Source organism: Oryctolagus cuniculus, chromosome X (genome assembly GCF_964237555.1).
Source record: "Oryctolagus cuniculus chromosome X, mOryCun1.1, whole genome shotgun sequence".
Lineage (NCBI taxonomy): Eukaryota > Metazoa > Chordata > Mammalia > Lagomorpha > Leporidae > Oryctolagus > Oryctolagus cuniculus.
In genome coordinates, this window is record NC_091453.1 from 126,924,997 (window position 1) to 126,946,049 (window position 21,053).

The following is a 21,053-nucleotide window of genomic DNA, read 5'->3' on the forward strand; positions in this document are numbered from 1 at the left end:
TTTGTCATGAATCTCATTTCAAGGGACAATTGGCATTTTGATTTGGCTTTCTGGGGCTGAAAGCACATGTGCATAATGTAAATATCTTAATTATCATTCATTATGCATCTTTGTAGGTACATTATTATACATAATTATGCATTTGCCTCTGAAGAGGTATGGCTTCTATCTGCAGTGACCACATTTCCCAAATCCCAAACTGGAGAGCCTAATCAGAAACGTGGTCCAACAAGGAAATAAGAATTTTTTAAAAATCTGGGCTGTCCTAGAAAAGCTGAAATATCCCTTGATAGTAGCTATCCCTGATATTCATGCATTTTTTTCATTATAGCAAGGCAGAATGAGCCTGTTCTTCAGAGGGAAAAGGTCAAAAGGAGGTCACAGCTGGATGACCTCAGAGTCATTTGGCTGTATATTTTTTTGCAGCTAGGAAGAGTGGGGGAGGCTGATAGCAGAAGCTATAAGAAAAAAAAGAGAACAACAAGGTCACCATTTCACATGGTGAGGAGGAAAAAAATAAACTATTATTTCTAGTTATTGTAAAGGAAGGAGATTCATTACTTAGGTAAGAGGCTGGGTGCTGGGAGCCTGAGCCCTTCATGTGTAGAAATGCATATTGTTATGGTCTGAATTGAGGCCCCCTGAAATCCGTGTATCTAAGTCCTAACTCCTAGTATCTCAGAATGTGCAATTGTCCCTCAATAACCATGGGGGATTGGTTCCAGGACCCCCATGGGTACAAAATCTGCAAATAGTCAAGTCTCATACAAAATTGTATGATATTTGCATAGAACCTATGCACATCTTCCTGTTTTAAATCATCTCTAGACAACTTATAATGCCTAATGCAATGTAAATGCTATGGAAATAGTTGTAATCTATTATTTATGGAATAATGACAGAAAATCATTAACTTTTTGTTTATATATTTATTTATTTACTTGAGAGGCACAGTTACATAGAGAGGGAGCGACAGGGAGAGTGGTCTTCCATCTGCTGGTTCACTCCCCAAATGGCTGCAATTGCCAGAGCTGGGATGATCAAAGCCAGGAGCCAGGAGCTTCTCTTGGGTCTCCCATGTGGGTGCAGGGGCCCAAGATCTTGGGCCATCTTCCACTGCTTTCCCAGGCACATTAGCAGGGAGCTGGATCAGAATTGGAGCAGCTGGAACTCGAACTGGCATCCATTTGGGATGCTGGTGCGGCAGGCAGGTGCTTAACCCACTACACCACAGCACCAGCCCCTTAAACTGTTTTAAATCCACAGTTAATTGAATCAACAGATATAGAACCCATAGATATCTGGGAATAAGGTCATTAAGGTAGTCCCTTCCTAATGTAGGTAATATCTTGATAAGACAAGGAGAATAGATTTTTACCTCTCCAGAGTAATTTGAGCATCATGTATATTTAGCACGAGGCTAGACTGGGACTCGCCTGAAACAAGTTTGCAGAGACACTGGAAAGGTTTGTATGGCAGAATCCTGATGATAGAATTGATGGCTGTTACCCTCTAGCACTTCTAAGAAGGTTACAGTATCATGAAAACCCCAATAGCTGTGTGAATATAATGATGCACAAGGTCAACATTAAGTTGTAGTTAGCTTGCTCACCTACCTGCCTCTTACCAGATGAAATAGGACTCAGATAAAGCAAGATGCTATCTTTTGATTTGTGTCTTGACCACACACATTGTACAGCTCTGGACTTGTCAGCTTGGGAAGGCAAAGACTTAGAGAGGAAATGGTCATGGTATGCAGATGAGGAGGAAGAAAACAAAGATGATTACTGATACCTCTCCCACTTCCCTCTCCCTTCTCTGCCTCTCTCCTCTTCCTTCAGCCTTTTTCTTCCTTCCCCCTCCCTTTCCTTTCTTTGTGTGCCCTCTGTATGAGCTGCTCTAGCTATTGTATATCCACTGTCTCATTTCTTCTGCACATACAGCATATGAGGTAGGTGCTGTCATTACCTATACTTTGTAGGTGGGGAAACTGAGACTCAGTGAGTGAAAGGGGCTTGCCTGATCTTACGGAACTAGCATGTGGCAGATCCAGAGGGAGAAGCTAGATATGGATGACTCAAAGCATTTGTCTCTAATTACCCTTCAAACCACCTCCCACCTTGAAAGATATAAATAAGTTAACCTGGTTTTATTCATTAAGTCCTGGGATGCTAAAATGAAGGACAGTTGCCTTTCCACCACACCTTGGACACATCTTGAAACAGAACAGAGGCACTTTAGAACAAATTTAAGGCAGTTGCCTTCTGTGTCACAAAGAACAAAATACTAATTTATTAAATTGTACAGCCTGGAAGATCAGCTTGAGAAGGATCTAAATCATTCACTACAGGACCACATAGAAGTCTGTAGAAGAGACATTTGATGGCACTTCAAAAAGCTCATGGAAAATAGAATTAAACAATAGGCTTATTTTGGTGCAAAATTTTTTGAAATAGGTGCAATTTTTTCTCAAAATACACATTTTCCATAAACATTTTGAGGACTCCTTATAGAGGTGTACAAGGTGTTCTCAAAGAAAAATAAACAATAATCCTCCTAGCCTGGCCAAAAACTTCCATATACTCCTTCTAAGACTGTGCAGGCAACTAAAACCACAACTACTTTGACATTTGGCTGAGATTTTGTCAAGTCCATCATGGTTTTGTACTAGTAATTTAGCCTAATCTTCACAACTATTGTTTTTAACTCTGAATGGGAGCTTGCTGTGTGCCAGACATTTTTCTGCCTCATTTAACCTTCACAACACCTGAAGTAATGACTAGCATCACCTCCATTTTACAGATGAGGAACTTAAGGCCATCTCATGCTGACAAAGAACTGATTTTGAGTTCCCTTATCCTTTCAATTATTCTTTAAAGGGAAAGTTTAGTTAATGATTCCCTCTTAAGTGTAGTTGGTAAGAGTTATTCAAGTAAATAAATGCAGTTGATGGCAAAATATTTCAAAATGTGTAGTCTGTGGTATGAGAAAATATACACGGAAGTGGCCTTGGTGAAAAGAAGAGTATGTTTGTTGGTTGGTTTAAATCATGTAATGATTTATGTCATAATGGGCTATCAGAGGAGTTCAGGAAGTTTCAAGTAAACCCTAACCTTTGAGCACCTACATCAACAAGAGTAGCAATCACACTTGTTTACCTGTCATCACCTGGAGTCACTGGGCTGCATCACTGGAATGACATTTTTGTTATATAAAAGCTCTGAAACAGGTAATTAGTCAACCTGTATTATGAAGATAACTCAAAATCCCTGAAACCTGAAAAAAGGAACACACATGCACAATAAAAATAAATGGCTTGAATTTCATTCTTACACTAAAATGAATCACTCTCACCTTCTATGCTACTTATTGTCATAGGCTGCATTTTGTTTGAATGCTCAGATCCGCTGGGGGTAGAAATCCCAAGCATAGCAACAGTGTCCAAGCAGAAGCAGCAGTCAAATGTCCTTAACTAATAGAAGAGAGGCCTGGGTACTGATAATCAAGCTCAGAAGCTGAACCAGAAGTGGGTTTGGTTGTAGCAAGCATAACTGCAGATAGGAATGACAAGGAGGGGTAGGCAGGCCCTGTCTTTTAGGTTTTTGCACTTGAAATCTCTGTCCAGCTGAATCTAACTCACTTAACTGTAGAAATCACTGGCAGAAAGCTTACAACTACAAAAGGAGAACTGATTTTCCACATAAATGACCATTATTGCCATTGAATAAAACCTTACTATATACCAGATACTATTCTTAGTGACTGTTAGCTCATTTGATTTTATGAAGGGATAAACCACAACCTATGTAGCAAGCACAATTATTATACATTTGTTTGTATATGAGGAAGCTGAGGATCAGGAAGGTTATCAAATTTCCAAGATGATACAATTTCAAAGTGGCAGGGCTTGACTGCTAATTTAAGCATACGAGAATTCTGAGTTCAAACATTTACCATCTAATCCAGAAACAGCCAACATTTTTTTTTGTAAATGGACAAAATAATAAATATCTTTAATGTAAAGGACTACATGGTCTATTTCACAAAGACTCTATTGTGCTGTCATGGTGCAAAAACAACCAAAAACAGTACAGAAATGAATGACATGGCTGTGTTCCAATAGAAGATTATTGGAAAAGAGAGCTGGTGGGCAAGGTTTCCCCATAGCTTGCTGAACTAAACTATCACACCCTTGTAGTTTGAAGCAACAAATAGCTCTGGTCTTATAATTAAATACCCCGGAATTGGAGGAAAAGGGAACAGAGCTAAAGTCTTCAGGCCTTGACCTTAGTAGTGCCGCCAACTTTCTATGGGAATTTGGACAAGTTATGTAATACCTTAGCACCTTGGTTTCCCAATTTGCAAAGAAAAATGTTAATCACATTTCTATAAACCTTACCCAATGTATATTTTCAGAAAAGACAGAGGAAGATGGATGACTTGCACCTTGAAAAAATGGAATTCCCATGCAAATCATCTGTGCCTATTTTTTCTTAGACCAAGGAGCATCTGCTTGGAGCCCTGGTGTCTTAAGAAGGAGCAGATGACCCTCAACCTTTCCACAGCAGCAGGGGAGTCAGTGGCACTTGCAAACCCATATGAAAGATGATTCCGATGGCAACAAGCAAAATCCAAAGCAGCTTCCTCACTGTGCAAAAGAATAATGGGAAGACAGCAAATCAGAAAGTATAAATCAGATGATATAGGGAATTGGAAGAAGAATCAGTTAAGTTCAACTTGAGTGGTCTGTGCTGATACCTGAAAAAACTGTTGATGCTATTTACTATCTCTCTCAGTGATAGGGGTTGTTTACATTGAGTCAGAGAGATCTCTGGCTTTTCAAAGCTTGTGTTTGTGATACCATGAAACAGACAAATGTGGCAGACATTGGGAACAGCAGCTTAACTCACTGCTTGGGGCACCCACATCCTGGACACTTCCAATCCAACTTCCCTGCTAATGTGAATCATTGGAGGCAGCATATGATGGCTCAAGTATTTGGGTCCCTGACACCCTTGTGGGAGACCAGAATAGAGTTCCCAGCTCCTGGCTTCAATCTGGCCAAGCCTAGGTTGATGTGATCATTTAGGGAGTGAACCAGCAGATGTAACATCTCTCTCTGTCTATCTTTCCAATAAAATGAAAACAAGCAACATTTTAAAAGTACAGACAATATATTCCCTCCTGACATGAAGTTTATGGCCCTAGAAAGAGGCTTCCAGGAGGACAGTGCACTCAATCTGGAATGGACGATGGAGAAGACTTGATACAACTCTTCATGTTTCCAGTAGAGAAACTGAGACCAGAGAGGTGGCCAGATGAGGGCCTCAGCTGTACAAGGCATGAAAACCCAGGATGCCTCACTCTTCTGCCCAATGTGTTGCCCCATGTTCGTAATTTGAAATTTCAGCTTCAATTTGCTGATGCTGCTGTATTATAGTTACTGTTTTCATTTTTAAAGATTTATTTAGTTGAAAGTCAGAGTTACAGAAAGAGGGAGAGAGCCAGAGAATTTACATCCGCTGGCACACTCCCCAGATGTCTGCAATGGCCAGGGCTGGACCAGGCTTAAGCCAGGAGCTAGGAGCTTCATCCAGGTCTTTCACATGAGTGCAGGGGGTCAAACACTTAGGCCATCCTCTACTCCTTTTCCCAGGCACATTAGCAGGGACCTGGATAAGAACTTGAACAGCTGGAACACAAATTGGCTCCCATATGGGATGCTGGCATCACAGGCAGCAACTTTACCCACTTTGCTGCAATGCTGGTCCTGTTAGAGTTACACCCTGATATTGGCAATTGAACCTGAGGCAAGAGTTTTCTTCGTGAATACTTTTGCAAATCCTCAGTTCAAAGTCAATTAGTTGGCATGCATCATTCCAAAGTAATAAAGAAAAATGTTTCCTGTACCTCTATGCTCCCATGAAATAGTTTAGCAAAGAAGTTATAAATAATATCTTGCTCCTTACTCTTTGTTGCAGTAATTATTACTTAGGATCACCTAGAAAACAGTTCAAAACTATTCTTCAATGTTTCAAGAAAACAGTGATAAGGAAACCATTTTAAAGCTTTTCTTTACTGATAATTGGTAGAACAAACCACTAGGTAGTAATTTTTAATGAATATCTGTACATTGGCCAGTGAAGTCACTAAACAATAAAGTATGTTCTTCTAGCTTTATCAATCTAGGAAAAACTCAAACAACAAAACCTCTGGTTGACAAGCAGTGAGAGTTAGCTTTTCCCTAATTAGCTTCTAGACATCTGCCCTATTTGTACAGAGATTTGCATTTTTATGTTTCCAGGTACAGTATTTCCTCAACCTTGTCAAGATGTTCAGCTTTATCCTATGCATTGTACATATGAGAAAACATGAGGTCAAAAAGAGGTTAAATGTAGTGGTTACACTTTATGTTTTGTGTGGGTGCAAACTGTTGAAATCTTTACTTAATATATACTAAATTGATCTTCTGTATATAAAGATAATTGAAAATGAATCTTGATGTGAATGGAATGGGAGAGGGAGCAGGAGTTGGAAGGGTTGCGGGTGGGAGGGAAGTTATGGGGGGGAAAAGCCATTGTAATCCATAAGCTGTACTTTGGAAATTTATATTTGCTAAATAAAAGTTAAAAAAAAGAAGAAGAAAAACTTAAAAAACAGGATATTTGGAGTCAGCAGACAGTTCAAGCCCTAGTTCCCCTACTTCTTAGTTGTGTGGAAGCTTACTATCCTTAGATTGCTCATCAATAAAGTTGGGGAAATAAAATAATGGTACCCACCTCCTAGGATTGTGTTGCAGGTGAAATATACTAATTCAGGAAGTATATGGAAGAGATGTGCTCAGTAAGTATTAGCCATTATTTCCTAAGGGAGCTTGAGAAATTTATACTACTTATTTTCTAGGATACAGGAAAAATATGAAATGTTTATTTTGAAGCAATAAATAATGTTAGATAAAAATATATAAATGCCAATTGTTAGTGCTGACATACTACCCACTATGTTAGGCCTACTTAAAATCAATTTCTCCATCAAAAATTCTATGCTGTGAGAGAATATTTTTTTCTCTCAGCCAAATGCCTTCCCGTTTCCAATGTGATTGGTATTATTATTACTGCATTATTTCCCACTGAAACATCTTTCCTCCAGAGCATGTGATGTCATTTATAGCTACTGGCACAAACATTTTTTCCATATTCTGTCAATTAAACATGTCATAGAATTTAATATTTACAATCTTGTATTAGAGGAAAAGGGAAATAATGACATAGGGAACAAAATGAGTCTACTTTCAGCACCAAAGAACTGGGGGTAGAATCCTACCCTTTTGATTTCATCAGTGAATATTAAATACAGTCACAAGGCTTGTAATTAACACACTGGTAATTTTGGTAAGCATTTAAAGAACAAATTAATATTTAAATATTTAATATCTGGAATTCAAACTTTCACACTCATGCTTTCCAGTTTTCTCATAACACAAAATTTGCCTTAGGAGGCAGATAGTACAATATACTGATGGAAGGTAAAGTTACTTATTGCCAAAACCTAGGTAACACAAAGATGAACTCGTTTGGTATTATAGTGAGTTACAGAAATCCTTGGTTTTGGTGTTTGCTGTCATGGTCTGAGGTTTATACCCCCATCCCAAATTAATATGTTGAATTCCTAAACCACAGATTCCTAGCATATGACTGTACAGTAGTCGACCCAAGTCCACAATTTCAGTTATCTGCAGTCAATTGTGAGATTTGAAAACATTAATAGTAAAAAATCAATGTTATTAATTAATGTACACAATGTATAAGTTTTAAATTATGTGCACTTCTGAGTAGTGTGATAAAATCTCAAACCATGCTACCTTGTCCCACCTGGGGCCTAATCTTCCCTTTGTCCAGTTAACCCTACTGTTTACACTATCAACCTGTTAGTAGCCATCTAGATTATCAGATCAACTGTGGCAGTATAGCAGTCCTTGTGTTCAGGTAACCTTTACATAGTAACCTAATGCTACACCACAAAGCCTACATTTTTCACCTCTCTTCATCTCTTTTTCTTTTTTTAAGCAGAGAGAAAGGTCTTTTTTATTTTTTGACAGATAGACAGTGAAGGAGAGAGACAGAGAGAAAGGTCTTACTTACATTGGTTCACTCCCCAAATGGCTGCTATGGCCGGAGCTATGCCAATCTGAAGCCAGGAGCCAGGTGCTTCCTCCTGGTCTCCCACGCGAGAGCAGGCGCCCAAGCACTTGGGCCATCCTCCACTGCCTTCCTGGGCCACAGCAGAGAGCCGGACTGGAAGAGGAGCAACCGGGACTAGAACCCGGTGCCCATATGGGATGCCAGCACCGCTGGTGGAGGATTAACCAAGTGAGCCATGGCACTGGCCCCCTCTCTTCATCTCATCACATATGTGTTATATCATCTCACATCACAAGAATGCATACAGTACAATAAGATATTTTGACAGAGACCACATTCAGATAACTTTTATTATAGTATATTGTTATAATCTATTTTATTATTAGTTATTGATGATAATCTCTTAATGCACCTAATTTATAAATTAAACTTCATCATAAATCTGTATGAGTAGATAAATATTAATGTATGTAGTGGTCTGTGTTACCTGCGGTTTTAGTCATCCATGAAGGGTCTTAAAACACATCCCTCACAGATAAGCAAGTTCTACTGTATTTGGAAATAGTCTTTAAAGAGGTAGGTAAGTTAAAATGAGGTCACTGGTATATATCTCTGATCTAGGGATCCTTTTCAGAAGAGATTAGGATACCTACACATATCGAGGAAGGAATGTGTGAAGACAGAGAAGAAAGGCACCTCTAAGACAAAGACTGAGGCCCAAGAAAGATCCAACATTACTGACACCTTGATCTCAGACATCTAGTTTAAGAATGGTTAGGAAATAACTGTCTGTTGTTTAAATCCCCAGTCTGTGCTCTTTTGTTATGGCAGCCTGAACATAATAATATTAAAGCCGAATCACTGATGATTTGATCCACTCAGCTGAGGGTGAGAATAACAGTAGGTCCATATTTGTGTATCCTACCTCACTGTCTCAGGGAGTTCGAAGTAAAGCTGTCACAACACCCAGCCTACCTGGATGAATTCCGGCCCCTTGGGCAACAAAAGAGCTGGGTTTTACAAACAGAAGTCAGGCATGAGGCACCAGTAAAAAGTCAGGAACTCAGATACCTAAGTATGCATAACACGGACTAAGGAGACAGTCAGGAAAGTAAAGAGACAACCGACAGAATGGGAAAACATATTTGTAAATTTTGCAACTAATAAAGGATTAATAACAAGAATCTACAAAGAGATCAAGAAACTCCACAACAACAAAACAAACAACCCACTTAAGAGATGGGCCAAGGACCTCAATAGACAGTTTTCAAAAGAGGAAATCCAAATGGCCAACAGACACATGAAAAAATGTTCAAGATCACTAGCAATTAGGGAGATGCAAATCAAAAACACAATGAGGTTTCACCTCACCCCAGTTAGAATGGCTCACATACAGAAATCTACCACCAACAGATGCTGGCAAGCATGTGGAGAAAAAGGGACACTAACCCACTGCTGGTGGGAATGCAAACTGGTAAAGCCATTATGGAAGTCAGTCTGGAGATTCCTCAGAAAGCTGAATATAAATGTACCATACAACCCAGCCATCCCACTCTTTGGAATTTACCCAAAGGAAATTAAATTGGCAAACAAACAAACTGTATGCACATTAATGTTTATTGCAGCTCAATTCACACTAGCTAAGACCTGGAATCAACCTAATGCCCAAGAACAGAAGACTAGATAAAGAAATTTTGGGATATGTACTCTATAGAATACTATATAGCAGTAAAAAAAATGAAGTCTGGTCATTTGCAACAAGATGGAGGAATTTGGAAAACATCATGCTGAGTGAAATAAGCCAGTCCCAAAGGGACAAATATCATATGTTCTCCCTGATCAGTGACAACTAACTGTGCACTAAAAGGAAACCTGTTGAAGTGAAACAGACACCATGAGAAACAATGACTTGATCAGCCCTTATCCTGACTGTTGATGAACAACCAACTACTTTATTCCTTTTAGTATTTTTTGTTCTACTTAATACCATTGGTTGAACTCTTTAATTAACACACAATTATTCTTAGGTGTTTAAATTTTTTCTTTTTTTTTTCTTTTTCTTATTTCACATGTAGAGTTAGACAGTGAGAGAGAGAGACAGATATAAAGGTCTTTCTTCCATTAGTTCACCCCCCAAATGGCCGTATGGCTGGCGCTGGACTGATCTGAAGCCAGGAGCCAGGTGCTTCTTCCTGTTCTCCCATGCGGGTGCAGGGCCCAAGCACTTGGGCCATCCTCCACTGCCTTCCCGGGTCACAGTAGCTGAACTGAAAAAGGAGCAACCAGGACTAGAACCTGGCGCCCATATGGGATGCCAGCACCGCAGGCAGAGGATTAACCAAGTGAGCTACGGCGCAAGCTCAAGGTGTTTAAATTTAAAGAAAAGTGATCCCCCTTAAATATAAGAGTGGGAATAAGAGGGACTTACCCCTCATGGTAGAGTTCGAAACATGCCAGGGGATTCCAACTCAATCCCATCAAAGTGGCATGTACTAATGCCATCTCACTAGTCAAAGTGATCTGTTTCAATTCATAATTGATCATAATGATAGGATTAAGAGTCAAAGGGATCACATAAACAAGACTAGTGTCTGCTAATACTAACTGATAGAATAAAAAAAGGGAGAGAATGATCCAACATGGGAAGTGGGATACACAGCAGACCCATAGAATGGCAGATGTCCTAAACAGCACTCTGGCCTCAGAATCAGCCCTTAAGGCATTTGGATCTGGCTAAAATGTCCATGAGGATATTTTAGGCATGGAAAGCCAAGACACTCTGGCAAAAAAAAAAAAAAAAAAAAATGACCCGAATGAAAGATCTCTGTGAGTGAGATCCCAGCGGAAAGAACGGGTCATCAAAGAAGAAGGTACCTTTCTCTGAAGGGAGGAGAGAAACTACACTTTGACTATGGCCTTGTCCAAATAAGATTGGAGTTGGCTAACTGAAGAGGCTTCCATAGCCTTGGCAGTTCATGACAAGAGCCTCGGGTGATTACTGATGTCATAAATAAGAGTGTCAATTGTTAAACCAACAACAGGAGTCACTGTGCACGTACTCCCCATGTAGGATCTCTGTCCTTAATGTGTTGTACTATGTGAATTAACAGCATAACTAGTACTCAAACAGTACTTTATACTTTGTGTCTCTGTATGGGTGCAAACTGTTGAGATCTTTACTTAATATATACTAAATTGATCTTCTGTATATAAAGATAATTGAAAGTGAATCTTGATTTGAATGGATTGGGATAGGGAGTGGGAGATAGGAGTGTTGCGGGTGGGAGGGAGGTTATGGGGGGAAAATCTGCTATAATCCAAAAGTTGTACTTTGGAAATTTATATTTATTAAATAAAAGTTTAGTGAAAATTTCTGTACCTCCACCAAAGATCTCTGATAACATAGATCTGGATGCAAATTATTCTGGAAATTCATTGTTCTGGAATGCATTTTATATTTATAACGTGTCAATTGCTGAACAAAATGCTAAGGACGTAAAAGAATTTGAGATCTAGAAGAAAGGCGGGGGGGATAAAGACAAATTGACACAGAGGTTAATTACATTATAGCTGTAAAGAAGTATGTGGTAAAGATTTTCATTTAAGTTTCTTCAAAGTAATTCCCCTTGATAAAAATTCAAGACTGGGTAAGAAAAATGTGTGTAAAGTACTCTCAAGCAGGAAAGAGATAACAGGGTATTATGGTACAATCAGGTCAAAATATATGGGAAATGGAAACTGAGGCATTTTGTAAATCCAGGTAAACCTGGATTTCAGTTTTGGTGACCTCACAGAGTAAAGTGGCAGAAGTAAACACCCAAGACCTGCTCAATGGGAACAGAGTAATGAAAGACTCTTCTCCCAATTGCACTTGGAGCCCAAGAATTATATTTTATTGGAAAGTAGGAAGCAAAGATGCTCCCCCACTGAGGTTGAACAAAGTGATGGAAATAGAAAAAAATACTGAGAGTCCTTGCCATGAGTTTGTCCTCATGTGGAAGTTCAGGTTGGATTTGTATTTTATGGATTTTCATAGCTATATCAAGCTATGAACTTGGCTTAAGACAGTAAGAGGTAAAAAAAATTGAGTAAAGTTGTGAGATACAAAATCAACATGCAAAAATTGGTAATATTTCTATATACTAACTATGATCTATCAAAAAAAGAAATCAAGGAAACAATCCCATTTACAATAGCATCAACAAAAAAGTACTTGGGAATAAGTTTAATCAAGGAGGTAAAAATATCTATACACTGAAAACTGTAGAACATTGATGAGGTAAATTGAAGTACACAAATAAGTGGAAAGATACCCTGTGTTAATTAATTGTAGGAATTAAAATTGTTAATATATCCATACCACCCAAAGTAATCTACAAATTTCATCAATTCCTATAAAAATTTCAATAAGATTATTCCCAACATAGATAAAGCAATCCTAAAACACCTCTGGAACTGTGAAGATCCCAAATAACCAAAATGATCTTGAATAAAACAAAGCTGTAAGCATCACTCTACCTGATTTCAACAGTACTTCAAAACTATAGTAATCAAAACAATATGGTACTATCATAAAAACACATGTATAGACCAAAGGAACAGAATAGAGAGCCCAGAAATAAATCCACATGTTTGTGATCAGTTGATCTTCCACAAAGGTGCCAAGAACACAAAATGGGAAAGGTTGATTTCTTTAATAAAAGATGTTTGGGAGACTGGACATCCATATGCAGAAGAATGAATTTAGATGTTTATCTCATACCATATACAAAAAGCAATAGAATTGATAAAAAGCTTAAACATAAGACCTGAATCTGTAAAACCAGTAGGAGAAAATCCAAGAAAAAATCTTGACACTGTTCCTGGCAATGAAATTTGGCTATAACCCTAAATGTATAGGCAGAAATATCAAATGGGATCGCATCAAACTATAAAGCTTCTGTAGAACAAAGGAAACAATTCTCAAAATGAAGAGACTACCTAAGGAATGTGATAAAATATTTTAAACCATAATCTGAAAAGTAGTTTATGTATCTAAAATATATAAAGAATTCAACCCACTCAACCAATAAACCAATTTAAAAATGGACAAAGGATCTAAGTAGGTATTTCTCAGAAGAAGATATACAAAAAGCCAACAGATATGAGAAAACAAGCTCACAACAGTAATCACCAGGGAAATGAAAATGAAAATCCAAGTGAGGTATCTGTGTACTTGTTAGAATGGCTGAAAATGACAAAATACGATAAGTGCTGACAGAGATGTGGAGCTAAGGGAACCCTTGTATGCATTTCCCAGGATTCTAAATTAGTACAGCCACTATGAGCAACAGTATGTACTTTCCTCAATTACTATCTAATCTAGCAATCTTGATTCTAGATGTATACCCACAGGAAATAAAGCCACTGTCTTCAAGAGATGTCTGCACTATCATATTCATTGAAGCATTTTTAACAGTGCCTAAGATATGGAATCAGATTAAGAGTCTATCAACAGATTAATTGATAAAGAAAATGTGGTAGGGGCTGGCATTGTGGAATGGCAGGTTAAGCTGCCTGTGATGCCAGCAGCCCTTTTGAGTGCTGGTTCTAGTCTCCACTGCTCCACTTCCAATTCAGCTCCCTGCTAATGTACCTAGGAAAGCAGCAAAAGATGGCCCAAGTGCTTGAGCCCCTGCCACTCACATGGAACACCCAGATGGAGTTCCAGGCTCCTGGCTTTGGCCTGGCCCAGCTCCAGCTGTTGTGGCCATTTGGGGAATGTCTCTCTCTCTGTAACTTTCTCTTTCAAACAAATAAATCTTTAAAAAATAAACAAAATGTGTTATTTATATATAATAAAATATTATTCATAGTTAATAAGGAAGGAATTCCTGCCTTTTTAAATAACATGGATATAACTAGAAAATGTTATACTAAGTGAAATAAACCAGACATACAAAGGTAAAATTATCTTATTCATATGTATAATCTTTAACGAAAAAGTTCAATTCATAGAAACAGAGACAAGAATCATGGTTTCCAGGAGACTAGGTTTGAGAAAATGGAGAAATGTTGGGCAAAGTGTGCGATGTTTTAGTTAGACAAGAGAAGCAGATTCTGGAGATCTATTGAACAGCAAGTTGACTATAAATATATAGACTTTAAAACTGCTGGTAGTAGATCTTAAATTATCTCACCACAAAGTATGTACACGTTGAAAATATCAATTATTTGATTTAATCACTCAATCATTTTTTTTTCAATTTTGCCTTTGTAAAATGTCCCATAAGTGGGATCATATAATAAGTAATCATTTCTAATTGGGATTTTCATTCTAAAAATGAATTTGCTATTCATCCATGTTGCTATGTGGATTAATAGGTCATCCCATTTAATCACAGAGTAGTATTACACTGGATTGGATGGACCACCGTTCGTTCATTCAGGTATTGAATGATAATCTGTTGCTTCTAGTTTTTGACAATTATGAATAAAGCACTTTAAACATCTGTATACAATTTTTACATGAATAAAATTTTTGAATTTGCTTGAATGAACATCTAAAAGTTGCATTAATGGGTGTATGGTAAGTGTATGTCTAATTTATAAGAAACAGCATCACTATCTTCTAAAGTAACTATTATTTTATATTTCCACCAGAAATGAATTAGAAGCACTTTCACTCTGTATACTTGCCAGCAATTGGTGTTGTCATTAAAAAAAAAAAAGTGCTAAATACGCATATAGTGATTCTCATCTAGATTTTGATTTGCATCTCCCTAATGACTAATGATACAGAACAGCTTTTCATGGCTCTTTACTTATATCCATTATTGTAAAATTTTAGCTTAAGCCTGCTTTCCATTTTTTAAATTGGGTTCTTATTTTCTGACTATTGAGTTTTTTATTTATATAAAGGAACTAAATTTCATATATATAATTTTCCCAAATATTTCTTTTATTTGATGAGTACAAATTTCATAATACAACTTTAGGAATATAATGACTCTTCCCACCATACCCACCCCCCACCCCCGTCTCCCAACTTACCTCTTCCTCCCTCTCCTATTCCCAGTCCCATTCTCCATTAAAATTCATTTTCAATTAACTTTACACACAGAAGACGAACTCTATATTAAGTAAGGATTTCAAAAATTTGAACACACAATACAACTCATTGAAGATAGAAGTCCTGCAAGTGAGGTAAGTGCACAGTGACTCCTGTTGTTAACTATTAACACTCTTCTGATTGATGTCAGTGATCACCTGAGACTCTTGACATGAGCTGCCAAGGCTATGGAAGCCTATTGAATCCATAATCTCTTTCATGTTTAGACAAGGCCATAAGCAAAGTGGGAGTTCTCTCCTCCCTTCAGACAAAGGTACATCCTTCTTTGATGGTCACTTATTCCCACTGAGGTCTCACTCACAGAGATCATTCATGCAGGACTTTTTTGCTACAGTATCTTCTACAGTATCTTGGCTTTCCATGCCTGATATGCTCTCTTGGGCTTTTCAGCCAGACCAGAATGCCTTAAGGGTTGATTCTGAGGTCAGAGTGCTATTTAAAGCTATTGTGATTCTATGAGTCTGCTGAGTGGACTGCTTCCCCTATTGGAGCATTCTCTAATTTTTAATTCTATTATTATTACCAGACACTTGATATTATTTATATGACCTCTTTAACACTTAATCCTATCTATATGTTTACTTTAACACTTTTATTTATTATTTATTTATTTATTTGACAGGTAGAGTTATAGACAGTGAGAGAGACAGAGACAGAGAGAAAGGTCTTCCTTCTGTTGGTTCACTCCCCAAATGGCTGCCATGGCTGGCGCTGATGGTGCTGCACCGATTCAAAGCCAGGAGCCAGGTGCTTCTTCCTGTTGTCCCATGCAGGTGCAGGGGCCCAAGTACTTAGGCCATCCTCCACTGCCCTCCTGGGCCACAGCAGAGAGCTGGACTGGAAGAGGAGCAACCGGGACTAGAACCCAGCACCCATATGGGATGCTGGCTCTGCAGGTAGAGGATTAACCAAGTGAACCACGGTGCTAGCCCCATTTTAACACATAATATGAACACTTTAACACTTAAGATGGCATTTTTACCACCCAATTTAATGAGGTTTGGGATCCCATGGCAAGTTTTTAACTCTGTCCTTAGAAGTAAGTCCATAAGAATGTATGCAGAACTATACCTCCTTACAGTTACAAACTTACACTTCCCTTTCTTATTAACACTCATATTTTTTACTGAGATCTCTTTTCAATTTAATTTATTCACATATGATTAATTCTATGTTAAGAGTTCAATGAACAGTATGAAGAAGATAATAAAAATGTTCCTCCAAAGTCAAGACAAGGGCTGTTCAAGTCATTGCTTCTCAAATTGTTAATTTTAGTTCTACAGATTTCCTTTTAGGTGCTCTATTAGTTCTCACAGATCAGGGAGAACATATGGTATTTGTCACTTTGGGACTGGCTTATTTCACTCAGAATGATGTTTTCCAGATTCCTCCATTTTGATGCAAACGACCAGATTTCATTTTTTACCGCTGTGTAGTATTCCATAGAATTCATATCCCATAATTTCTTTATCCAGTCTTCAGTTAACAGGTACTTAGGTACCTGTTTCCATGTATTAGCTATTGGGAATTGAGCTTTTATAAACATGGGTATGCAGATAACTTTTTATTTGCTGATTTTATTTCCCTTGAATAAATTCCCAGGAGTGGGATGGCTGGGTCATATGTTAGGTCTATATTCAGATTTCTGAGGTATCACCATACTGTCTTCCATAGTGGTTTTATCAGTTTGCATTCCCACCAACAGTGGATTAGGGTACCTTTTTCCCAACATCCTTGCCAGCATTTGTTGCTTGTTGATTTCTGTATGAAAGCCATTCTATTGGTAATACCTCATTGTGGTTTTGATTTGCATTTCCCTGATGGCTAGTGATCCTGAGCATTTTTGCATGTGTCTGTTGGCCATTTTGATCCCCTCTTTTGAAAAATGTCTGATTAAGTCCTTCACCCATTCCTTCATTGGGTTGTTTGTTTTGCTGTTGTGCAGTTTCTTGATCTCTTTTTATATTCTGGCTATTAATCTTTTATCAGTTGCAAAACTTGCAAATAATTTCTCCCATTCTGTTAGTTGCCTCTTCACTTTCCTGAGTGTATCTTTTGTAATAAAGAAACTTCTCAATTTGATGTGATCCCATTTGTTAACTTTGGCTTTGATTACCTGTACATCTCGGGTCTTTTTCAAGAACTTTTTGCCTGTGCCAAAATCTTGCAGGGTTCCCCCAATGTTCTCTAATAATTTGATGGTATCAGGTCATAGATTTAGGTCTTTAATCAATTTTGAATGGATTTTTGTGTAAGTTGTGTGGTAAGGGTACTGCTTCATACTTCTGCATGTGGAAAACCAGTTTTCCCAGAACCGTTTGTTGAAGAGACTGCCCTTGCTCCAGGGATTGGTTTTAGCTCCTTTGTAAGATATAAGTTGGTTGTAGCTGCTTGGATTGATTTCTGGCATTTCTGTTCTGTTCTATCCAGCAGTAGTCTATTTTGGTTATGACTGCCCTGTACTATATCTTGAAATCTGGTATTGTGTTGCCTCTGGCTTTGTTTTTGTTGTATAAGATTGCTTTAGCTATTCGAGGTCCTAAGTACCTCCATATGAATATCAGCATCATTTTTTCTAGATCTGAGAATGTCTTTGATATTTTTGATTGATATAACATTGAATCTGTAAGTGGCTTTTGGAAGAATGGACATTTTGATGACATTGAATCTTCCAATCCATGAACTTGGAAGATTTTTCCATTTTTTGTCTTCTATTTATTTCTTTAATGTTTTGTAATTCTCATTATATGTATATCTTTGACATCCTTTTTACACTGATTCCAAGATATTTGATTTTTTTTTTTAGCTATTGAGAATGGGATTGATCTTAGATGTTCTTTCTCAGCCTTGGCATTGTCTGTGTATGCAAAGGCTGTTGATTTTTCTGTACTGATTTTATATCCTGCTATTTTACCAAACTCATCTATGAGTTCCAATAGTGTCTTGGTGGAGTCTTTTGGATCCCCTATATATAGAACCATGTAATCTGCAAATAGTGATAGTTTGACTTCCTCTTTCCCAATTTGTATGCCTTTGATTTGTTTTTCTTGCCTAATGGCTCTGTATAAAATTTACAGGACTATATAGAATAGTAATGGTGAGAGTGGGGATGCTATTCTGGTTCTAGATATCATGGGAATGCATCCAACTTTTCCCCATGGGGTTTTTCATAAATTGCCTTGATTGTGTTGAGGAATGTTCCTTCTATACCCAGTTTGCTTAGAGTTTTCATCATGAAGGGATATTGTATATTATCAAATGCTTTCTCTGCATCTATTGAGATAATCATTTGGTTTTGTCTTCAATTTGTTTAAGTTATGTATCACATTGATTGATTTACAAATTTTGAACAATCCCCGAATTGCAGGGGTAAATCCCACTTAGTCCAGGTGAATGATCTTTCTGATGTGTTGTTGGATTCGATTGGCTAGAATTTTGTTGAGTATTTTTGTATCTATATTCATGAGGGAAATTGGTCTGTAGTTCCCTTTCTCTGTTGCATCTTTTCTGAGTTTAGGAATTAAGTCTTCATAGAAAGAATTTGGAGGGAGGGAATCCTTTCAACTGTTTTGAATAACCTGAGAAGAAGTGGAGTTAGTTATTTTTAAATGTCTGGTAGAATTCATCAGTGGCTTTTCTTTGTTGGGAGGGTTTTTATTACTGATTCAATTTCTGTCTTGTTAATGGATCTCTTTAGATTTTTTTTAAGTCTTCATGGCTCAACTTAGGTATGTTTTTATGTATCTAGGAATCTATCCATTTCTTGTGTTTCCCAGTTTGTTCACATACAGCTCTTTGTAGTAATTTCTGATGATTTTTTATGTCTGTGTTGTCTGTTCTTACATTTCTTTTTTCATTTCTAATTTTTTTATTTGGGTCTTCTTTGTCCTTCTTTTGGTTATTTGGGCCAATGGTGTGTCAATTTTGTTTATTTTTTCTAAAAACCAGCTCTTCATTTTGCTGATTTTTGAATGTTTTGCTTCAATTTTGTTGATTTCTTTTCTAATTTTAATTATTAATTTTCTACTACTAGTTTTGAGTTTGGTTTGCTGTTGTTTTTCCAGATCCTTGAGATTCATTGATAACTAATTTATTGGTGCCATTCTAATTTCTTGATGTAGGCACCAATGGCTATAAACTTTCCTTTTAACACTGTGTTTGCTGTATCCCATAAGTTTTGATATGTTGTGTTGTCATATTCATTTGTTTTCAGAATTCTTGATTTCTCTTTTGATCTTCTATGACCCACTGTTCATTAAGGAGAATGTTGTTCAGTCTCCATGTGTTCGCATATTTTCTAGAGATTCCTGAGTTGATGATTTCCAGCCACATTCGTTCTGGTCCAAGAAGATGCATGGTATAATTTCAATCTGTTGAATTTGCTGAGACTTTCTTTATGGCCTAGCAAGTGGTCAAACCTAGAGATAGTTCTGTGCACTGCTGAGTAGAATATGTATTCTACAACTGTAAGATGAAAATTTCTATAAATATCTGTTAGGTCCATTTGCTCTATAGTGTAAATTAAGTCTGCTATTTACTTGCCTATTTTCTGTCTCATTGATCTAGTGTTTCTGTGTGTAGCAGATCTTTAAGCATCTTTTGTAATACTGGATGGGTGATGAAGTATTATTAGTATTATTTCAATTTCTGTTTTTTTATGGAAAGTTTTTATTTCACCTTCATTCATAAATGAGAGTTTTGCAGGGTATGGTATTCTGGGTTGACAGTTTTTTATCTCTTAAAATTTGGAATGTATATTGCCATTACCTCCTAGTCTGGGGTTCCTGATGAGAAGTCCACTGTGAGTCTAATTGGAGATCCTGTGAAAGTAATCTGGTGTTTCTCTCATGCACATTTTAGAATATTTTTTTTATGTTTTATTGTGGAGAGTTTTGAGTACCATCTGTCATGGTGAAAATCTTTTCTGGTCATGTCTATTAGGCATTCTATGTGATTCCTGTACTTGGATGTCCCTTTCTCTCTCCAAATTGGGGAAATTTACTGTTATTATTTCACTAAAAAGGCCTTCTAATTTTTTCTCTTTTTCCACGCCTTAAGGACCTCTTAGAACCTGTATGTTGAGTCATTTGATAGTATTCTGTCGATATCAAATATTCTTTATTAGTTTTCTAATTTCTCCTTCTTGTGTTTGGTCTAAATGTATAATTTCCTGTGCTTTGTTTTCTAAGTTGGATATTCTTTCTTCTGTTTCACCAATTCTGTTTTTAAGTCTTTACCCTGCATTTTTTATTTGTTCTATTGAATTATTCATTTCCTAATTTTCATTTTGATTTCTCTTTAATATATTAATTTTGTGGGATAAATTTTCTTTCATGTCCTGTATGGATCTCATTAGTCCGTGCATTTGCTTATGATTACTTCTAAGTAATCCTATGATCAATTTTTGAATTCCATTTTTGGCATTCTTTCAATCTCATCATCTTCACAATCTAGTATTGAATTGTAGTGTTCTTTTGGGGGTGTCATGTTGTCTTTCTTATTCTTGTTTCTTGAATTGTTGCATTTGTTATTCAACATTTGTGGAGATATTTGTTGATTTCTTTGCTTTTTCACTGTGGCAGCTTTTATCTTTGGATTATGTCTGAGTGAATTAGTGGAGTATCTGCTTTCAGGGAATACCTAGTGGCATGTGGTGGGTTTTGCCAAGGAACTCTGTTCAGTGCTCCATGGTGAAGAGTGTGTCTGAGTTGACACACTCAGGTTTGTCATGGTAAATCTTTTTTTTTTTTTTTTTATCAGAGCGAGTTTATTCTTGCCTGTTAGCATAGACTCAGCTGAGC